We start from the raw sequence: 6,648 nt of genomic DNA on the forward strand, positions 1-6,648 counted from the left end.
TCTCTGTGGAGGTCGACGCAAAATTCTAGTGTTTTCAATCTATAATTCACCGTATTTTGTCTCACGCGGCACAAAGAAAAATGTAATAATAAAAATAATTATCAGAAAAACCTAAGATCTTGTGTGGGCCCATATTTTGGGGGTAAATGACTGCCAAAAAATTTGAAGGCATTTCGACATAGGCGGAGTCGACGTGCTTCACAGAGGTATATAGAACCTTTCGTCGAACCCTATTTATACACCTAGGTTCTCTAGGATTCTGAGGTCCATGTGCTTTCCAGTGCCGGATTGGTCTCAAACTTTTTCTCAAGAATGCAAATACCCTGTGTGGGGCCACAGCCAAGTTTGAGATTTTTCTGAGCTGGTTTGGTGCTTTTTGCACTTTAATTGAATTTCCGTGCGATTTCACCGATTAATTATATGTTGAACTGAGTCCACCCCCGAAAAGATCTAGAATAGTGCCAAACTTTGCCAAATGGTCTCTTGTGCCCTAGGTGACAAATCTCTGTGGAGGTCGACGCAAAATTCTAGTGTTTTCAATCTATAATTCACCGTATTTCGTCTCATGCGGCACAAAGAAAAATGTAATAATAAAAATAATTATCAGAAAAACCTAAGATCTTGTGTGGGCCCATATTTTGGGGGTAAATGACTGCTAAAAAATTTTCAAGCCATTTCGACATAGGCGAAGTCGACGTGCTTCGCAGAGGTACATAGAACCTTTCGTCGAACCCTATCTATACACCTAGGTTCTCTGGGATTCTGAGGTCCATGTGCTTTCCAGTGCCGGATTGGTCTCAAACTTTTTCTCAAGACTGCAAATGCCCTGTGTGAGGCCGCCGCCAAGTTTGAGATTTTTCTGAGCTGGTTTGGTGCTTTTTGCACTTTAATTGAATTTTCGCGCGAATTCACCGATTAATTATACAATTATTGATGAGGAACTTAAAGATTTACGTTAAAATGATGTGAAAACAAATTTCCTATCGAAAACCAATAGATTTAATGATTTTAATTAAAGTCTATATTTTTGCATTAACGAAAATAGTGATTATTAGTTGCATTATGTTCAATATTTATAATTAAAAAGACAATAGTTTAGGTCACATATTTTTCTTGTGTGCAGTAAATCAAAATAAATTTTATTACTTTTTTAAAAAAAAATATTATGCCTAGTATTTAATTTACTAAGCAAATAATAAGAATTTAATATTTAAATAAAAAGAAATATATATAATACACTAACCAACCAAAAAACTAGCGCGAAGTGAATTTTCCAGCCCCCTTTAGTCCCGGCTTCGATCACGGCCCGGGACGAAAGGTGGGCTGCATTTGGCGGCCTGCCAAAAATTACCTTTAGTCCCGACTGGTGGTTGGAGCCAGGACTAAAGGACCTTTAGTCCCGGCTGGTTATTGGAGCTGGGACTAAAGGTGGACCTTTAGTCTCGGCTGGTGGTTGGAGCCAGGACTAAAGGTGACCTTTAGTCCCAGGCAGTGTTAGGAGCCAGGACTAAAGGTCCCTCTCCTATATACGCCAGCTCCCTTCTCTTCCTCCTCTCACTTCTGGTCTTCGACTTCATCGTCATCAGCGAGCCGCGCTGTCGCCAACCGCCGCTGATTCGGCTCGCCGTCACCAGACCGTGGATCCCGGCCACCCTAACGCCGCCCTCCTCGCCGGAGGAGCCCCCGACACCGCACCCATCATCGGAGGAGCCCCCGAGACGACGCCCCACGCGCGTCGCCTCTCGCCACGGCCCCCACGCCGGCCTGCACGCGCCACTGGCCTCCCCACCAACGGCGCCCCTCGCAGGCACTCCACGACGCCGGCGCGCGCCTCCCCACCGACGACGCCCCCCCCCGCGGGCACTCCACGACGCCCGCACGCCGCCTCTCGCCAGCATCTGCATGACGCCCCATGCGCGCCGCCTCTCGCCGCGGCCCACGCCAGCCTCCACGCGCCACCGGCCTCCCCACCGACGGTGGCCCCCCCGCGGGCACACTCCACGCGACGCCCGCGCTCGCCTCCCCGGCCACCGACGCTGGCCGGCCGCCCCATGTAGGCACCACCGCCCCCGGCCATCAATAAGTATATAATTATTTATAAATTTTATTTTTTATATATATGAAATGTATATGGAAGTATATGAAATTATATGTATGAAATGTATAAATTTATGTTATATATAATGTTATATATAATACTAAATTTCATTTTATATGTATGAAATGTATAAATTTACAAGTATAATACTAATTAAATTTCATTTTATATGTATGAAATTATAATAATGGGTTATATATATATGAAATGTATAAATTTATATTTATATCTATGAAATGTGTATGAAATTATATGGCTAAACCCTAAACCACCCTATATATATGTAATCCATTAAAATTATATATATGACATGTATAATTTTTACTTAGGAAAAAATCTATTGTGGAGTATGAAAAAAATTATATATCTATGAAATGTGTATGAAATGTCTATGAAACCCTAATTGCATAATTATTGTTTTATAATTGTTTAGGCTCTCTATGGCCGACCCGAGAGACGATGACCTGGAGGCGGAAATGATGGATATTATCAACGCCGGCACTGAACATTGTGCCGATGTCGATAATGACCAGCAGGAAGACGATGGGAGTCAATACTTGAATCTCGATCATATTGTTGAGGAAGTTGTTCATGAAGATAATTCCGACGAGGTATATATTTCTCAATATCTAGCTCTCATTTATTTATTATGCATACATGTAGCCCACTGGATCGACCTTCGTTTTATAATACTTTTTGTGTTTCTATGCGTACATAGCCGTCTGGATCGACGACGACGACGATGGGGAACACAAAGAATGTTCGAGGGGCCAAAAAGCCGTTGGAAGGCCGCTACATCATCTCAGAATTCAACGTGGCTACAGGCGAACCACTAGGACAATATGCACAGAAATTAATGTACCACTGTGGGTACCTTGTAAGGGACAAGCTCCCGATCAATGCCCGTGAATGGAAAAAAATAACAATGCTCCTCATATTAGTTATGTCTCTGATAAGGACAAGGAGCTGATTTGGCAAGATGTTCTTGCACATTTCACGCTTCAAACAGATGATTATCATGAAGACATCACCCATGAAAAGGTTGATGAAGCGAGTTAGGCACTAGACAATGAAGAAGATGGCTTCCCAATTCCAATCTTGGAAGAAGCAACTGTACAAATCATACGTCAAGAAGAACAAGACTCCAAATTGGAACGATAAGGGCCCAATCGCGAAGGCAAGGCCCTACTAGGAGGAATTTGTACAGTACAAGATATCAGAAGAGGGTGCGGAACGGGCGAGAAGGAACCAAGAGAATTCTAGACAAAAGCAATACCACCATAACATGGGATCAGGTGGCTACGCGACTTCCGTTCCCAAGTGGCAAAAAATGGAAGCAGACCTTATTGCCAAGGGGGTCATACCTGAATCAGCACCGTGGCCTGAACGCACAAAGCGTTGGTTTTTAGGTCATAGGGGAGGATTGGACCCAGTCATCGGGAAGCTCGTCCATGGCACAAAACTCGAAAGAGCAACAGAAAGGTTGATTCAAATTCTAAAAACTAGAGATAGTGGAATATTCTGGCCCAACAGAGAGAAAGATGAACTAACATATTCCATCGGGACTGCTGAGCATTATGGACGAACTAGAGGCAAAGGGGTCGTTCCGTGGGTGCAAGGTTTCCCTGAATGGATCGATTCGTACAGAAGCCGCCAGAGACGGAAGGATGAGGAGGCCGAGAGGATCCGCATCTTGCAGCAATATGTTATTGAGTCACGGGAAGCGGTGCTTGAATCACAAAGGCGAGAAAAAGAAATGCAAGCAAAAATGCAAGAGGAAGTCGCAAGGCAAGTGCAAATATAATTGAGTGCCCACGGGATTACAACAGCTCCGGGAATCAACATTAGCTCCGATCAGTTGAGAAGCAGTTGTGCTTCTACGGAGCTGCCTGATGCCATAAAAGATGCAGAGCTGCGCTTCCCCGTGGATGATGTCACTGAACCTTTTACATCATGTGAGCTGCACATTCCAAAAGATAATGGCACAGTGAAGGTGGCTATTGGTGTTGTAAACCCTATCGACCATACCAAGACACCAAGAATCCATGGGGCAGTAGTACCAACTGGATATGCTACCGTCTCGGTGGATAAAGCTATTGAAGGTTTTAGCGATGTGCCTCTTGACATTCATGGAGGTGATGGGAAGAAGACCGTGGGAGAAGCAGAGAAGTCATTCATTGCATGGCGCAAGCGCTACATCAATATTCCTGGGAAGCCGTTGCCGCACAATAGGTATGGATGAAAGTGAACGAAACAAATTTTTTTATTAATTTTATATTGCCTCTTAAATAACAATTGACTCATTGTCTTCTGTACGCACACAGCAGGGCCTTCCCCAACCTAAGTCCAATAGTATAATCACCAAACCAGCATAGTGCTCCGGGCGGTGGTTACGATGGGGTAGAAGGCACGGCTGCATCCCCACCATCTCCAAGACGGTCTCCACCGCCACCGCCACCGCCTCGAAGGTGTTCCCCAACGCCACCTCGAAGGTCTCCAACGCCTGTTCCCCCACCTCCTCCCATGAACCAGGGAAGACGGCTGCAAACAAATAAGCCATCTGCCCCACCGGCGAAGACGACCAAGAAGGCCCCCGTGAAACCAAGGCCAATTCCACAGAAATTGCCTGGTGAAATGAGTAAAGAGGAGTTAGATGACGCGGTTAAAAAAACGTCGAAGCATTCTTCTCAGGCACAGGGAAGAGGAAGCAGCAGGAGCAGAAGCACTTCCACCTACCTCCAGCTAAACTAAGGCGGATGGTGGAAGCTGAGCAAAAAAAGAGGCAGCAAGCTCGTAAGCCCTCGCCACCATCAGACTTTGACCGCACTCTTAGCAAGATAATCAAGAAAGCTGCTAAAGCAGGGAAAACTGTTGCACAACTCGGAGAACAAGAATTGCAATCAGTCCCTCCTCTAGTTATTGCTAATGAATATGGTTCAAACATAGATATGCTGGATATGATGGAAATACCTGCTGATAAAGAAGTGGATATGGCGGAACTTGCTAACTTTTATGCTATGAGAGGTATCGACCTTAGCGATTTTCTCTTCAAAAGTGCGCTGGTAGCGGATGAATGGCAGAAATATGAGCATGGCAGGAGTCTATGGAATCCTAAGACCATCAATGAACTGGGTACACAATTGTTCAAGCTAAACACCTTGTACCTCGACGCGTGTCACTGGAAAGAGTTCTATATTTCTGTCAGAATCAAAGATGACCATTGGTTCCATGGCGATGACGTTATGTACATTGAGTTAGCTGATTACACCAACTAGTCCACCGGAACTCTCTCGACAAGACTCTCATCAGCTGCTATTGTCTGTAAGTGATTCTTTCTACTAATTAATAATAAGTCGCTACGTACGTACATGTCTGTGTTTATTATCCTCACTCTATATATATGATGCAGGTTTGAGATGGGAGAGTGCAAAAAGAGAGGGTGTACTGATATTGGTTTCATTGATCCACATATCGTATTCAAAAACCCTAAACCCCAACCAACATGGAAAGCAGAAACGGAGGCCAATATCAAGATGTTCTTAGAGAAGCAACGTGACAAGAAATGTATACTCTTCCCCTACAACTTCAGGTAAGTGTTCATAATGTCGACGATCGTGTATCCATATATATATGTTCACTGTACCTGTGAGCTAATTAATGAGTGTTAATGGATATGGCAGTGAACACTGGATATTGATGGAACTCGATCTGGAGAAAGGTCTTCTAGGCATCTGGGACTCGATGAAAAAAGAGAAAAAGAGTTCCAAGAGATGATAGATATTATTCAGAGGTAATTGCAGTCTCACTAGCAAAACTATTCCAGTCTCTCTGCATGCAAATTAATGGTCCAAATATTTTTTTATGTTATTTGGTAGTTGTTGGGAAAAGGTCTGTCAGGAACACCATATGAAACGCAAAGTGCCACTGAAAGTAGTGCTATACAAAGTAAGTACTATATACCTACCTTAGTTCAATTCCCCTATGCTCGGATGATGACGAATCTTTTTCTCGTAAAGTGGGTTCTGCTGCAGCCCCAGGGGACCAATCTCTGTGGATACTATGTTTGCGAGTTCATGAGAGTGTGCTAAAAAAGAACTAGTCTAGAGGAAAAAAGGATAAGTGTACACATATATATATTTTTCATACATATATTTTTATACATATATTTATATATATATATACATATATTTATATATATATATATATATATATATACTAATATACTTTTTCTTTATCTCATATCTCAAATTAAAGACTCGTTGGTTGAAGAAAAAAACCCTGGACACACACCATCTCAAAGCAATCCAAGAGACAATAGGTGGATTTCTGAATGATCAGGTCTTAACTCCCGGCGGCGAGTTTTACTATGACCCAAATATGTGATGATGAAAGCCAAATTTCATATTGATCCAAAGAACATGTGATGATGAAATGTACAATTAATGCAAACTTTACATGTGACGATGAAATGTAATATTATGTTTTAGTTTACTTTTACTTGTGTTGCTTGCGTGCATTGATCGAGCGAAAACTTTACAGTACGCGCGCGT

The 6,648-nt window shown here is 43.2% G+C and overlaps 1 long non-coding RNA gene across 1 annotated transcript; it reads left to right on the forward strand.

Annotated features, from left to right (window-relative positions):
* The first annotated feature begins 5,360 nt into the window (after positions 1-5,360).
* LOC136517109 (uncharacterized) lies at positions 5,361-5,839 on the forward strand. Its single transcript, XR_010774226.1, has 3 exons — positions 5,361-5,419; positions 5,508-5,687; positions 5,779-5,839. It is a non-coding gene; the product is annotated as an uncharacterized lncRNA (long non-coding RNA).
* Positions 5,840-6,648: the final 809 nt, after the last annotated feature.

Source organism: Miscanthus floridulus, chromosome 17 (assembly GCF_019320115.1).
Source record: "Miscanthus floridulus cultivar M001 chromosome 17, ASM1932011v1, whole genome shotgun sequence".
Classification (NCBI taxonomy): domain Eukaryota; kingdom Viridiplantae; phylum Streptophyta; class Magnoliopsida; order Poales; family Poaceae; genus Miscanthus; species Miscanthus floridulus.